Source organism: Lissotriton helveticus, chromosome 7 (assembly GCF_964261635.1).
Source record: "Lissotriton helveticus chromosome 7, aLisHel1.1, whole genome shotgun sequence".
NCBI classification, from domain to species: domain Eukaryota; kingdom Metazoa; phylum Chordata; class Amphibia; order Caudata; family Salamandridae; genus Lissotriton; species Lissotriton helveticus.
Window position 1 is genome coordinate 163,274,219 of NC_136068.1, and position 16,361 is coordinate 163,290,579.

Sequence of the window (16,361 nt, forward strand, 5' to 3'; positions counted from 1 at the left end):
CTTAAATACTGTGTGTGGTTGTGTGTGTGTGTGTGTGGTCGTGTGTGTGTGGTTGTGTGTGTGTGTAGTTGTGGGTGTGTAGTTGGGTGTGGTTGTGGTTGTGGGTATGGTTGTGTGTGGTTGTGGTTGTTTGTGGTTGTGTGTGTGGTTGTGTGTGTGTGGTTGTGTGTGTGTTTGTGTGTGTGGTTGTGTGTATGTGAGTGTGTGGTTGTGTGTGTGGTTGTGTGTGGTTGTGGGTATGGTTGTGTGTGGTTGTGGTTGTTTGTGGTTGTGTGTGTGGTTGTGTGTGTGTTTGTGTATGTGGTTGTGTGTATGTGAGTGTGTGGTTGTGTGGTTGTGTGTGGTTGTGGGTGTGGTTGTGTGTGGTTGTGGTTGTGGGTGTGGTTGGGTGAATAGTTGTGTGTGGTTGTGTGTGTGTGTGGTTGTGTGTGTGTGGTTGTGTGTGTGGTTGCGTGTGTTTGTGTGTGGTTGTGTGTGTTGTGGTTCTGGGTGTGTGGTTGTGTGGTTTGTGTGTGGTTGTGTGGGTGTGGTTGTGTGGGTGTGTGAGTGTGTGGCTGTGCGTGTGTGTGTGGTTGTGCATGTGTGGTTGTGTGTGGTTATGGTTGTGTGTGGTTGTGTGTGTGTGGTTGTGTTTGTGTGGTTGTGTTTGTGTGTGTGGTTGTGTGTGTGGTTGTGTGTGTGTGGTTGTGGTTGTGTGTGGTTGTGTGTGTGGTTGTGGGTATGGTTGAGGGTGTGGTTGTGTGTATGGTTGTGTGTGTGGATATGTGTGTGTGGTTGTGTGTGTGTGGTTGTGGGTGTGTGGTTGTGTGTGGTGTGTGTGGTTGTGGTTGTGGGTGTGGTAGTGTGGTAGGATGTGGTTGTTGTTGTATATGTGGTTGTGGTTGTGTGTGGTTGTGTGTGTGGTTGTGTGAGTGGTTGTGTGTTTGTGTGTGGTTGTGTGTTTTGTTGTGTTTGTGGTGTGTTTGTGGTTTGTGTGTGGTTGTGTGTGTGTGTGGTTGTGTGGTTGTGTGGGTGTTTGGGTGTGTGGTTGTGCATGTGTGTGTGTGGTTGTGCATGTGTGGTTGTGTGTGTAGTTGTGTGTTTGTGGTTGTGTGTGGCTGTGTGTGTGTGGTTGTGTGTGTGGTTGTGTGCGGTTGTGTGTGTGAGGTTGTGGGTATGGTTGCGGGTGTGGTTGTGTGTGTGGTTGTGTATGTGGTTGTGTGTGTGGTTGTGTGTGGCTGTGTGTATGGTTGTGGTTGTGTGTCTGGGTGTGTGTGTGTGGTTGTATGTGTGGCTGTGTGAGTGGTTGTGTGTGTGGCAGTGGTTGTGTGTGTGGTTGTGTGTGGTTGTGTGTGTGGTTGTGTGTGGTTGCGTGTGTGTGGTTGTGTGTGTGCGTGCGGTTGTGTGTGGTTGTGTGTGTGTGTGTGGCTGTGTATGATTGTGTGTGTGGTTTTGTGTATAGTTGTGGTTGTGTCTGGTAGAGATTGTGTGTGTGGTTGTGTGTGATTGTGTGTAGGTGTGGTTGTCGATGTGTGTGTGTGGTTTGTGTATGGTTGTGTGTGTGTGTGTGGTTGTGTATGTGTATGTGGCTGTGTGCATGTGTGGTTGTGTGTGTGTGTTTGAGTGTGTAGTTGTGTGTGTGTGTGGTTGTGGTTGTGTGTGTGGTTGTGTGTGTGGTTGTGTGTGGTATATGTGGTTGTGTGTGTGTGTAGTTGTGGTTGTGTGTGGTTGTGGTTGTGTAAGTGTGGTTGGGTGTGTGGTTGTGTGTGTGTGGTTGTGTGTTTTGTTGTGGTTGTGTGTCTGTGGTTTATGTGTGGTTGTGTGTGTGTATGGTTGTGTGGGTGTTTGGGTGTGTGGTTGTGCATGTGTGTGTGGTTATGCATGTGTGGTTGTGTGTGTAGTTGTGTGTTTGTGGTTGTGTGTGTGGCTGTGTGTGTGTGTAGTTGTGTGTGAGGTTGTGGGTATGGTTGTGGGTGTGGTTGTGTGTGTGGTTGTGTGTGTGGTTGTGGTTGTGTGTGGTTGTGGTTGTGTGTGTGGTTGTGTGTGTGGTTGTGTGTGGTTGGGGTTGTGTGTTTGGTTGTGTGTGTGTGGTTGTGTATGTGGTTGTGTGTGTGGTTGTGTGTGGTTGTGTGTATGGTTGTGGTTGTGTGTCTGGGTGTGTGTGTTTGGTTGTGTGTGTGGTTGTGTGTTGTTGTGCATGTGTGTGGTGTTGTGGTTCTGTGTGTGTGGCTGGTTGAGGTTGTGTGTGTGGTTGTGTGAGTGGCTGTGTGAGTGGTTGTGTGTGTGGCAGTGGTTGTGTGTGTGGTTGTGTGTGGTTGTGTGTGTGGTTGTGTGTGATTGTGTGTGTGTGTGGTTGTGTGTGTGCGTGTGGTTGTGTGTGTGTGTGGCTGTGTATGATTGTGTGTGTGGTTTTGTGTATAGTTGTGGTTGTGTCTGGTTGAGATTGTGTGTGTGGTTGTGTGTGATTGTGTGTATGTGTGGTTGTCGATGTGTGTGTGTGGTTTGTGTATGGTTGTGTGTGTGTGTGGTTGTGTATGTGTATGTGGCTGTGTGCATGTGTGGTTGTGTGTGTGTGTTTGAGTGTGTGGTTGTGTGTGTGTGGGGTTGTGGTTGTGTGTGTGGTTGTGTGTGTGGTTGTGTGTGGTATATGTGGTTGTATGTGTGTAGTTGTGGTTGTGTGTGGTTGTGGTTGTGTAAGTGTGGTTGGGTGTGTGGTTGTGTGTGTGTGGTTGTGTGTTTTGTTGTGGTTGTGTGTTTGGGGTTTATGTGTGGTTGTGTGTGTGTGTGGTTGTGTGGGTGTTTGGGTGTGTGGTTGTGCATGTGTGTGTGTTTATGCATGTGCGGTTGTGTGTGTAGTTGTGTGTTTGTGGTTGTGTGTGTGTGTGGCTGTGTGTGTGTGTAGTTGTGTGTGATTGTGTGTGTGAGGTTGTGGGTATGGTTGTGGGTGTGGTTGTGTGTGTGGTTGCATGTGTGGTTGTGGTTGTGTGTGGTTGTGTGTGTGGTTGTGTGTGTGGTTGTGTATGTGATTGTGTGTGTGGTTGTGTGTGTGGTTGTGTGTGGTTGTGTGTATGGTTGTGGTTGTGTGTCTGGGTGTGTGTGTTTGGTTGTGTGTGTGGTTGTGTGTTGTTGTGCGTGCTTGTGATGTTGTGGTTCTGTGTGTGTGTGGTTGAGGTTGTGTGTGTGGTTGTGTGTGTGGCTGTGTGTGGTTGTGTGTGTGCGTGTGGTTGTGTGTGGTTGTGTGTGTGTGTGTCTGTGTATGATTGTGTGTGTGGTTTTGTGTATAGTTGTGGTTCTGTCTGGTTGAGATTGTGTGTGTGTGGTTGTGTGTGGGTGGTTGTGTGTGATTGTGTGTATGTGTGGTTGTCGATGTGTGTTTGTGGTTTGTGTATGGTTGTGTGTGTGTGTGGTTGTGTATGTGTATGTGGCTGTGTGCGTTTGTGGTTGTGTGTATGTGTGTTTGAGTGTGTGGTTGTGTGTGTGTGTGGTTGTGGTTGTGTGTGTGGTTGTGTGTGTGTGGTTGTGTGTGGTATATGTGGTTGTGTGTGTGTAGTTGTGGTTGTGTGTGGTTGTGTGAGTGTGGTTGTGTGTGTGGTTGTGTGTGTGTGTGGTTGTGTGTGTGGTTGTGTGTGTAGTTGTGTGTGGTTGTGTGTGGTTGTGGGTGTGGGGGTGGTTGTGGGGGTGGTCGTTTGGGTGTGGTGTGTGTGTGTGGTGTGTGTGTGTGTGTAGTTGTGGGTGTGGTTGTGGTTGTGTGTGGTGTGGTTGTGTGTGTATGTGGTAGTGTGCGTGTGGTGTGCATGTGGCCACGTCTGTGTGGTTCTGTGTGTGGGTGTGTGTGGGTGTGTGTGGGTGGGTGTGGTTGTGTGTGGTTGTGGTTGTGTGTGTGGTTGTGTGTGTAGTTGTTTGTGTGTGTGTGGTTGTGTGTGTGCTTGTGCGTGGTTGTGTGTGTGTGGTATTGTGGTTGTGGGGTGTGGCTGTGTATGGTTGGTGTGGTTCTATGTATAGTTGTGGTTGTGTCTGGTTGAGATTGTGTGTGTGGTTTGTGTATGGTTGTGTGTGTGTGTAGTTGTGTGTGTGTATGTGGCTGTGTGCATGTGTGGTTGTATGTGTGGTTGTGTGTGTGTGTGTGTTTGAGTGTGTGGTTGTGTGTGTGTGGTTGTGGTTGTGTGTGTGGTTGTGTGTAGTGTATGTGGTTGTGTGTGTATAGTTGTGGTTGTGTGTGGTTGTGGTTGTGTGTGTGGTTGTGTGTGTGGTTGTGTGTGTGGTTGTGATTGTGGGGGTGGTTGCGGGTGTGGTTGTGTGTGGGTGTGGTGTGTGGGTGTATGTGGTTGTATGCGTGTTGTGTGTGTGTGGCCGTGTGTGTGTGTGTGTGGGTGTGTGTGTTTGTGTGTGTGGTTGTGTGTGCTTGTGTTTGTGTGTGTGGTTGTGGTTGTGGTTGTTTGTGTGTGTGTGCTTGTGTGTGTGCTTGTGTGTGGTTGTGTGTGTGTGGTGTTGTGGGTGTCTGGTTGTCTGTGTGGGTGTGTGGGTGTGGTTGTCTGTGTGGTTGTGGTTGTGTGTGTGGTTGTGTGTGTGTGGTATTGTGTGTGTGTGGTTGTGTGTGGTTGTGGGTGGTTGTGTGTATGGTTGTGTGTGTGTGTGGTTATGGTTGTGTGTGGTTGTGTGTGAGGTTGTGTGTGTGGTTGTGTGTGTGTGTGTGTGGTTGTGTATGTGGTTGTGTGTGTGTGGTTTTGTGTGTGTGCGGTTGGTTGTGTGGTTGAGTGTGTGTGGTTGTGTGTGTGCTGTTGTGTGTGGGTGTGGTTGTGTGTGTGGTTTTCTGGCTGGGTGTGTTTGTGTTTGTGTTGTGTGGCTGGGTGTGGTTGGGTGAGGGGTTGGGTGTGTGGTTGTGTGTGTGGTTGTGTGTGTGGTTGTGTTTGTGGTTGTATGAGTGGTTGTGTGTGTTTGTGTGTGTGGTTGTGTGTGTTGTGGTGTGCGTGTGGCTGTGTATGTGGTTGTGTGTGTGGGTGGGTGTTGTTTGGTGTGTGGTTGTGTGTGTGGTTGTGTGTATGGTTTTGTGTGTGGTTGTTTGTGTATGTGTGTGGTTGTGTGTGTGCTTGTGTGTGGTTGTGTGTGTGTGTGTGGTGTTGTGGTTGTGTGTGTGGATGTGTGGGTGTGGTTGTGTGTGTGGTTGTCTATGTGTGGTTGTGTGTGTGGTATTGTGTGCTTGTTGTTGTGGTTGTGTGTATGGTTGTGTGTGTGTGTGGTTGTGTTTGTGTGTGGTTGTGTTTGTGTGTGGTTGTGGTTGTGTGTGTGGTTGTTTGTGTGTGTGTGTGGTTGTGTGTGTGATTGTGTGTGTGTGTGGTTTTGTGTGTGTGTGGTTGGTTGTGTCTGTGTGTGTGGTTTTGTGGTTGGGTGTATTTGTGTGTGTGTCGTTGTGTGGGTGGTTGTGTGTGTGGTTGTAGGTGGTTGTGGGTGTGGTTGTGTGAGTGGTTGAGTGTGTGGTTGTGTGTGGTTGTGTGTGTGGTTGTATGTGTGGTTTTGGTTGTGTGTGTGGTTGTGTGGTGTGTGGTTGTGTGATAGTGGTTGTGTTTGGGTGTGGTTTGTGGGTGTAGGTGTGGTTATGTGTGTGTGGTTGTGTGTGGTTTTGTGTGTGTGGTTGTGGTTGTGTGTGGTTGTGTTTGTGGATGTGTGTGTGTTTGTGGTTGTGTGTGTGTGGTTTTGATTTTGTGTGTGGTTGTGTGTGTGTGTGGTTGTGTGCCTGGTTGTCGTTGTGTGTGGTTGTGTGTATGTGTGGTTGTGGTTGTGTGGTGTGTGGTTGTGTGATAGTGGTTGTGTTTGGGTGTGGTTTGTGGGTGTAGGTGTGGTTATGTGTGTGTGGTTGTGTGTGGTTTTGTGTGTGTGGTTGTGGTTGTGTGTGGTTGTGTTTGTGGATGTGTGTGTGTTTGTGGTTGTGTGTGTGTGGTTGTGATTTTGTGTGTGGTTGTGTGTGTGTGTGGTTGTGTGCCTGGTTGTCGTTGTGTGTGGTTGTGTGTATGTGTGGTTGTGGTTGTTTGTGTGTGTGGTTGTGTGTGGTTGTATGTGTGTGTGTGTGTGGCTGTGTGTGTTGTGTGTGTGTGGTTGTGTGGTTGTGTGTGTGTGTGGTTGCGGTTGTGTGTGGTTGTGTGTGTGGTTGTGTGTGGTTTTGTGTGGTTGTGTGAGTGGTTGTGTGTGTGAGTTGTGGTTATGTGTGATTGTGGTTGTGTGTGTGTGTGGTTGTGGTTGTGTGTGTGATTGTGTGTGTGGTTGTGTGTGTATGGTTGTGTGTGTGTGGCTGTGTGTGTATGATTGGTTGTGTGTGTTAGGTTGTGGTTGTGTGTGTGGTTGTGTGAGTGGTTGTGTGTGTTGTTATGTGTGGTTGTGTGAGTGGTTTTGTGTGTGGTTGTGTGTGGTTGTATGTGGGTGTGGTAGTGGGTGTGGGTATGGTTGTGTGTGGTTGTGTGTGTGGTTGTGTGTGTGGTTGTGGTTGTGTGCAGGTGTGGTTGTGGGGGTGGGTGTGGTTGTGGGTGTGATTGTGTGTGGTTGTGTGGTTGGGTGTGTAGTTGTGTGTGTGATTGTGTGTGTGTGTGGTTGTGTGTGTGGTTGGGTGTGTGGTGGTGAATGTTTGCATGTTGTTGTGTGTGTTGTGGTTGTGTGTGTGTGGTGTGTGTGGTTTGTGTGTGGTTGTATGTGTGTGGTTGTGTGGGTGTGTGGTTGTGTGTGTGTGGTTGTGCATGTGTGATTGTGTGTGTTTGTGTGTGTGTGGTTGTGGTTGTGGTTATGTGTGAGTGTGGTTGTGTGTGTGTGTGGTTGTGGTTGTGTGTGTGATTGTGTGTGTGTGTGGTTGTGTGTGTGTGGCTGTGTGTGTGTGGCTGTGTGTGTGTATGGTTGTGTTGGATCTGGCCTCATGGCGTGGTTCCCCCCCGTTCCCCAGCACCCCGTTAGCCTAGCCCTGCACCCAGAAACCCCTGGTCATCCCGTTCCCTGTCCGCCCCGCTCCCTACACGACCCCACCAACCGACGACCAGCCCTGCATTCCACCATCCTCCTTCCCGGTACCGGGCGCCCAGAACCTGCATCACCCCACAGGGCCCCCCGCCGTCATTACCCTCCCCGAGGTCCCTGACTCCCTAGGCCTTGCCTGACCCCGGCCCCAGCGAAACGTAGGCTCCAGACGCGCCATGCCCGGCTGGGGGGTAAAGGGCTCCCTGAGTGAGATAAGACCAAGGAGTTTCGATTGCACCTCCGGCCTCCCCTGGGAGACTGGTTTCGATCACACCTCTGGCCTCCCCGAGAGCTGGCTCCAGACCCTGCTGGGCGTCTGGGAATTCCCAGGCGCATCTTCGAAGGGATCAAAGGACCAACCGACTGAGCACTCCGACGACCAGCCCCCGAGGCAGGAGATCTCCGCCTGCGAGGGTCTGGACATCAAAGGGCCACTGTGCGATATCAAGGGCCGCCCAAGAACTAGCGGGCAGTTGTATCCTGGACAAGATAGCCCTGCTGATCTGATCACGGCTCAACCCTTGGGGAAAAGACTGGAAACTTGGAACTTATCGAGCCCTGCTGACGCTGTCGCGGCTCATCCTCGTGAAGAAGGAACTGGAACCTCGGAGCCCTGCTGACCTCGTCGCGGCTCATCCTTGAACTCTAAGGACATTCGTTGAACACCCTGAGCCCTGCTGACGTGGTCGCGGCTCCTCAAGAACTGACAGACACTCTGTTCACTCCGGATTGAGCCCTGCTGACCTCGTCGCGGCTCAAGGAGTACTCTGGTCCGGCTGGACCATCGACGCTACCAACACGACCTGGCTCGAGAAGAAGAGAGTGGAACAACCAGTACGATCGCCATCTTCCGTATCCCCCGGCTCGAGGATTGAGAGCTGTGCGCAGGGTATGCTTCGTACTGGCCTAATACTGAGACTGTCCTGCTTCCCTCCTCCTTACTATTGAGACTTTACGATCCCTCGATCGCTTGTAAATACGTGTTCATTTTGCCTAAAATCTCTACTGTTTGATAAAGAACTTGCTTACTGAAATCCATGGTGTGGTGTCCGTTCATAAGTGTGGTGTGCGCTCAGTGTGTACGATCCTAGACTCGAAGTCCTCCCCGGTGAGGACCTCACGTTAAGACTCGGCAGTATTCTTGGGAGAGGTGGGTCACGGAGTGGTCGGGAGAGCACATCCTAGCCCTCTGGGATGGCCCCTTCTAACAGCTAGCTCATCTAGTAAAACAAAAAAGTGCTGTAAGGTTTTAATTTCAGAGTCAGAGATTGATCCTCCAACCAGTAGTGCAGTAGGAGGTACATTTGCAGAGTGGTTGAGAAACGGGGACGGGCCTCCGATGAGTTCTAAGCAATGCCACTGTGTGGGACTTACTGGTGGGAATAGGAGGGGTTCTGGGCATCCAGCAATCCTCAGCATCAAAGGGAACTTCGGCCCCCAGCGAGTAGTGTGCAGGAGGTGTATTTGCAGGGTGCTGGACAGGGTACTGGGTCCTTCGTGTGCTCTCACCAATCCTGCAGTACGGGACTTAGTGGCATTAACTAGAGGGCTTTGTGGCTCCCAAGGATCCTCAGTATCCAAGGGACCTTCACCCCCCAGCTAGTAGCGTGTCAGGAGATGCATTTGCAATGTGCCTGAAGAAAGGGGCATGGACTCCGATGTGCTCTCAGCAATATCGCTTTGTGGGACTTACTGGTGATAACAAGAGTGGTTCTTAGCCCCAAAGGACCCTCAGCATCCAAGGGGACTACATCCCCCAATGAGAATTGTTTCAGGAGGTGCATTTGCAGAGTGGTAAAGGAAGGGGGTGGGACCTCCAATGAGCTCTCAGTTAAGTGTGTCATAGTATAGTTCTTGGAGGATAAAGGCCTGTGCAGGTGGTGGGCCCTGGGACTCTAAACAGATTTTGAAGGGGCTGTGTGGCCCCCCTTTCAATAAAATTAACTATCAGTCTGCCTCGAGAGATGGCAGTCCCCGGAGCTAAGATTGGCTGTGGTGAAGGGGCTGTGTCTGTGCCCTCTTCCCCATATTATATATATATATATATATATATGTGTGTGTGTATATATATATATATATATATATATATATATATATATTACCTACTGGCGGTCGCCAGTAGGTATATATAGTTAGGATTTTTTCTCTATGGGTTTTTTGAAAATTCTATGTCTAATAACTTTGGCGTTTGTGGACGGAATCGGCTGAAATTTTCAGGAAAATGGCACGTTTTGTTTCTGAGCAGCCCTTGAAAATTTGGGGGGGGTTCGTCCAGTGGGGGCCGAGAAAAAAGGGGGGTCCCAAAACGTGTTTTTAACATTGAGTTTTCCATAGGGCGGTTGGCCTCACTTTTAGCCCGAACGGCTGAATGGATTTGCACGAAACTTGGCAAAATTGTAGGGACTGGTAGCCCGATGTGCCTTTTGTAGGTCTCAATATATGTGCTCCAGTGGATTTTGAGAAATTAACGTTTAAAAAAAGATATATATCTGTAACAGCGGACCGGTTAGCGCTCTGGTTCGCGGACTTTTCGCGCAACGGAGCTTTGTGAAGCGAAGCTGATTGGTTCTCCGGCGTCTGTCAACATTCCAAACAGTCCGTAGCGGCCGCCATCTTGTCTCTCGGTAGGATCGAGAGACAAGAGGAGGTCAAAACAAAGGGGGAAATAACTATAAGGGGGCATAGTAGATCCTCGCTGACCCCCTAGGTTTGATGTGGAGGTTTTAAAAGGGCCCCGCGGGGCAAAAAAAAATAATAAAAATAATAATCGAACGGCTGAATGGATTTGCACGAAACTTGGCAAAATATTAGGGACTGGTAGCCCGATGTGCCTTTGCTAGGTCTCAATATATGTGCTCCAGTGGATTTTGAGAAATTAACGTTCAAAAAAAGATATATATCTGTAACAGCGCTCCGCTTCGCGTAACGGAGGTTTGCGAAGCTGATTGGTCATTCTGTCACTGGGCTATAGTTGGGCTACATCTGGCTGATATTTGGGCTACATTTGTTTTTTTGTGTGTCTGGCGGCCATCTTTGGGCTACATTGGGCTACATTGGGCTTCATTGGGCTACATTCGGCTAATTAGCAAATAGCTCATCGCAAACTAGGAATGGTAAAGAATCGCTATTTATTCCTTAAAGTTCGCTATTTAGGAAATGCAAATAACTTTGATGATACATATGGCGGTTCATCTCTAACAAGATAAGAAGCATAGGGATAGATTTATGATGACTGGCGCATCACCAGGGATGTGTTAGTCATTCTGTGCCGCTGTTCCGTCACCTATGGTGTGCTGCATTTACAATGCGGCGCATCACGGGGCAAAAACAGCACAGATGCGTGATGTATCTGTGCCGTAAAGGTGGCGCATTGCTGGAGTTGTATCGCAAGTGTGATGAAGCTCCAGCAAGGGTCGGGGGTGCCCCTGTCGCAGGGTTTCTGTTCTCACACAGAACTGTGGACAGAGGATTGGAACCTCGGCGAATTAGGGTGTCCCAAAACTCACGTTAGTAATCAAAAACTATTTAGCAAGCTAGGTACAGTGTCACATTGGATATAACAAACTCTCAATGTTTAGACAATCCAGAATATGAACTTATAGTACCTCAGGATACGTGGAACTCATGAACAGTCGGTCGTTATATATTTCTTAGAAACCAGAACATGGAGTTAAGAAGAACACATGTGTATTTGAAATGTTTATTTACTAATGCCGTCTTCTCAGGCGTAGTACCTTAGATAATAAAAGTACACATATTATCAGTAGCAAAATTACCAGCATAGTTACTAGTACATAAAAAGTGAATGGTGATAGTATGTTAACATGCTGTAAATGAATAAGAGTTAGCAACACTTATAAGCAGCCGCGGGCCGTGGAGGGAGTTACGGTGAGGCAGGGAGGCGGGGAGGGGGAGAAGCAGGGTGGAGAATACAAGTACACATATTATCAGTAGCAAAATTACCAGCATAGTTACTAGTACATAAAAAGCGAATGGTGACAGTATGTTAACATGCTGTAAATGAATAAGAGTTAGCAACACTTATAAGCAGCCGCGGGCCGTGGAGGGAGTTACGGTGGGGCAGGGAGGCGGGGAGGGGGAGGGGCAAGGTAGAGAGGGCTCCACCCTGCTTCTCCCCCTCCCCGCCTCCCTGCCTCACCGTAACTCCCTCCACGGCCCGCGGCTGCTTATATCTCACCCTCCCTAATACACATATTATATTATTTGCTAAGAAGGTCTCTTTGTGTTGGTTTAGGGCGTGCCCATACTTTAGTGTCTTAGATTTGAAGGAATCACATCAGCATACACCAGCTCTCTCTTCATGTGAACCGCATCAACTGTTGTGTATGTGTGTTCGGCAAAGCAATATAAAACCCGCCTCATGCCCAGAATTGGCAGAAGTTGCACTTATGTTATGAGTATGAAGTCGTGGAGATCAGACCTCATAACAATTCTGTATCGTGTTGTTCTTGAAACTTTAGCACTCGCTGTACAGATATAGTTTAACAAGTAAAGCAGATAGTAGACCAATAACATATTATTCTCATGTAAACCACGATGAACTACTAGGTGGAAAGCTAAAGCAACAACTAAATGTCGTGTGCAGAAGTTGCAAAAAAGGAAAAATGGCGTTTAAACCGGTAATGAGCCCATGCTAACTTAACACGGTGTAAAGATATCCAGGACCTAGATGACACCTCCCCATGATCCGGAAACGAACTGAATAAGATAATAGAAGTGCCATCTCATGAGAGCAGATTGCAAGTTTATATGTGGACGGTCCGCAAGGTAAAGCATTAAAAACTAGGAAAATTCAATGCTAAAGAAAAATAAAACAGCCAAGTACTTTATCGAGTCTTAAGCCAATAGGCAAGGTAAATAATAAAAACTTGACAATTAAGTCAATGAATTGTCAATGAAATGCTAGTACTCAGCATATGAAACATGAAAAAGGTCTATGACATAAGTGTGTATGCAAAATAAGCTGCAACAGCCTCCAACAGGAAGTCACCGTCTTCATCCGAAAACAGTTCAGCCATCCAATTTAAAAGCGGAAAAGAACATACGTGCTCTCCCAGCACCGGATCCTCTATCACCATCAGAGGACAGCTCGGTGGGTTTTCAAGAAAGCTGTGTTCCAAGAAAGACTGTGCTGCCGCCAGTAAATTCCAGGGACCAAGTAGTCCATGCATCAATGCCACAGCCATAATCCTTTCGCCAGGACAAACCAACTCGTGAGTAATGATAGGAGTCATCAGCTGATTAAAGTCGACGTCAGGAGAAACCGGTCCGCAGAGACACAAATCAATGGCCCAATCGAAATCACAGGTCAGGCAGTGAAATACAGGCTGGACACAGGTGAAGTAGGAGAACCGAAAAGATAATCCATATGCCGTGCTTAATATCGCCAACGGCATTGTGCCATAATATTCTAGCATGCGATTGCGGAACAGTGTCAGCAGCTGCAGGGTCGGAGGTTGCATAGGAGGGACATCCATATTTAAAAATGTAAAAAAGCACAAGAGCGTCCGCTGGTAATGCAAGTAAAAATGCAATCCACGAACCAGAGTGGAGAAAATGGAATGAAAGGGAGCAGGGATGACTCCAAAGATTTTCTCAAATGAAGTCACGAGACCACTGGTAACAACTTTAAAAAAGTGTGCCAGGGATTTTGTGGAGGATGCGTTAAAGATAGTCGGAAACATGTTGCTGAAATTGAAAGGCAAAGCTGTGTACGGGTGTTCGCTATGTGAAGTACGAAAGTTTCACGGGCCGAACTCAAGGCCACCTCTCTCTGAGACAAAAGAGCTCTTATTCTTGTCATGCCGTTGAAACGTGTCCCAAGGTTGGTATTTGTGGCCAGATTGAAAACTCCCTATGTTCATGTGTGGGAGGAAATAGAACATTTCTGCAGCAAATAACCCGTTCACTTACTGTTACGATAAAAGGAATACTTTTAATTAACTCAGAACAATCTTCATTATTGAGCATCAAATAACTACCATTTTCCAACAACTTGAACGTGGGGATGATAGCAGGAACTGGCGTGCCTTGCAACACGCAAGCCATATTTGGTCGGTGTTTGTTGCATGAATCGTGTAACTGTATGTGCCTACACATTAGTGAATGATCTGGCGTCTCAGTGCATTCCTCTCCATTCAGATAAACTTCTTGATCATCTTTGAAACATCTGTATGTGTATGGAAGCGACCAGACCTCATGAACAAAAGCACTACCTAAAGGTTCATAAAGACCTATTGGTATATATTTCATACAATTTGAAAACTTATATAAAGCAAAAGGCAGCGTTATTAAACCGTGGATAAGGCATGTTGCCAAAAAACCCGCAATCCTCTGCTGATGATGTCACTGAGCATGTCATGAATGATGTAATATGTGACATCATCAGTAGTGGATTATGGGTAATAGTATCTCTAGTTTACTCCCCTATAGCTGTCTTTCTTTTAACATAAGTGTGTGTTTCCTTCCCTTATACTTACTGTTTTTGGTTCGCTTCCAGTTCGCGTACCAGCGAGCGAACTAGGAAGCGAACTAAGAGAAATAGAGGTTGGCACAGTTCCAAATATTGTACCAATTTTTTAATAACGGGGAGGTAGTTCTGAAAAGAACTTTTTTTTTTATTTTTCTGAACATTTTTTTAATGTTTTTGAATTTTTCGGAACAGTTTTATATTTTTTTGGGTTTTTCTTGGAGGGGGCAATGAAAACGATTCATTGTAAAGGGCTCAACAGGAGCAACAAAACAAAAAAAAGAAGTATTTATTATTTTGGGCGTTTCGGACAAACTTGCATATGATAGTCAATAGCTCTGTTGATCAGAGTGATGCTTCTTTCTCCGTAGGAAATGAATCCATCGCAAAATACGCAGGTGTGTTTTACTTCACCAAATCTCATTTGTATATTTGGCACCATCTCCCTGCCCTCTGGTCCCGTTACTTCCGGTACAACAGATCTTCTGGCCATAATAGGGAGATTATCTAGGTCGTTCCGAAACTGTGCAGCACTGTAGTTGTTAGGATGCCACCTAGTCATATGGCGATGCATTGTGTAGTTTCCGAAACTGTATTTTTTGTCGGTCCCTCTGGACAGTCTATCTTGACATATAAGGCAAGTTACGTATCTTGCATTTACTTTTTTCTGACCTTTGGGAATTTTAAAAAATTGCCAAATGAAGTTTTCTTTCCGGTGAGACGTCTTGGGCTGCTCAGGCAAAAACTGCCTCTCTTCGTGCTCGTCCTCCTGTTCCTCTTCTTCTTCTTCTTGTTGAATTACAACTTGAGCAGGTGGTCCTCTCTTCCTTGGAGGTGGTGGAGGTGGTGGGGAAGCACCAGCTGAAGCTACTAAAGAAGCCATTGCTCAGTGATCACAAAGGGTCTTTCTCTCACAATGATGAAAGTCAGAGTGAGGAAAGAAGGAGGGATTTTCATCATTTGGGAAAAACAAGAGTTCTCAACCAATCAAAAGTGTTCATTTTAGATTATATGACCTAGTCTTACATCATTAGGAAACCAAAAGTGAAATGAACCAATGAAAAGTGTTATTACCAAGTCACATGACTTGCTGTGTTTACGTTAAGCGCTTTGCAGGGCCTCCCGGTTTGCTTCCAGAAACCTGCGCTTTGGCACTCGCTTCGCGTACCAGTTCGCTAACGTAGCACGTCATATGACGTATCACGCGACAACGTGGAACGTCATGCGGACGGGAGGCGTCACGATGTTGTTTTCTAACGCGGCACTTGCGGTAAAGAAACGTTTACCGGCTCGCGGTCTATTTCGCGGCATCAAGGTCAGCTAACGGGAAGCTTCCCGATTCGCGAAGCGGGAACGAAGAAAAAAAAATATTTAAAAAAAAAATTATTCATAAACATATAAAATATATTTTTGGATTTAAAGAAGAATACATTTTACAGCTACAGATATTAGCTGTTAAAAAACCAATGAAATTCACAGAAAAAACCATAGGTTATAGACCATATATAGTTAGGAATTAGCATTTACAAAACCTTGAAAATTCACTGAAAAAACCATAGGTTATAGACCATATATAGTTAGGAATTAGCATTTAGAAAACCTTATTTTACTCACACAAAACCATTGAAATTCCATATATAGTTAGTTGCACTAACTATATATCGCGCACCCGCAATCCACTGCTGATGATGTCACATATTACATCATTCATGACATGGTCAGTGACATCACTGATGACATCACTGATGACATCTCAAATGACATCACTGATGACAACATCCAGTGACTGTATGTTTCTGTAAAGTTAAAATATGTCTTAGATATTGAAGAATGAGTGGATGTATAAGTGTCTGGATGAAGGATTTAGTAGGTGCGTGACTGACTGTATGAGTGAGTGATTAAATGTGTCTCACTGAATGCATGGGTTAGTGACTAAACTGTCTTAATTTGTGCATCATTATGTCTGTTGTGATGTAAACTGCTGCATGTGTTGATCATTAGCTATACGAGAGGCTATATGTGTTATTAATTGGTTGCCCAAGTATTTCTATGGGAGATTGAGTTTGTGTGGGGGTGGCTGGGAGGTGTGTGACTCTGTGCATAGATGTGTGAGCAGTTGATTCACTAGGTGTATGAGTTCAAGAGTGCATGTGGAAAAAGCTACATGGGCGGTTGACTGTGTGCATGAGTGTATTGATGAGTGAATGGATATCTCAATGCTACATGTCATAGTAAGTACATATGTAAAACACAGTACATGTGAGAGTTGGCATATATAAATAACTGTGCATGAGAGCCACTGAATGTGTGAGTGGCTGTATGGATCATTGTGAACTTGTATCAGGGATTGTATAAGAGAGTAAATATGTGTTAGTATATGTTTGAATAAGTAAGGTGTGTATAACTGTATAGTTGAGGAAATGGAGGTGAGATTGTTTCTTTGCATGACTGACTAGGTGTGTGAGTAACTCCATGGATGAGTGACAGTGTGTGAGTGTCTGTATACACTGAGTGTATCTAAGGTTATATTAGAGTCTGAAGAGGTTTATCGTATTAGCACAAGAATGATGTCAAATGAGATGTCATCAGTGATGTCATCAGTGATGTCATTTGAGATGTCATCAGTGATGTCATCAGTGATGTCACTGACCATGTCATGAATGATGTAATATGTGACATCATCAGCAGTGGATTGCGGGTGCGCGATATATAGTTAGTGCAACTAACTATATATGGAATTTCAATGGTTTTGTGTGAGTAAAATAAGGTTTTCTAAATGCTAATTCCTAACTATATATGGTCTATAACCTATGGTTTTTTCAGTGAATATATATATATATATATATATACACACACATACATACATACATACATATATACATAGCCTTCCGCCGCCTCC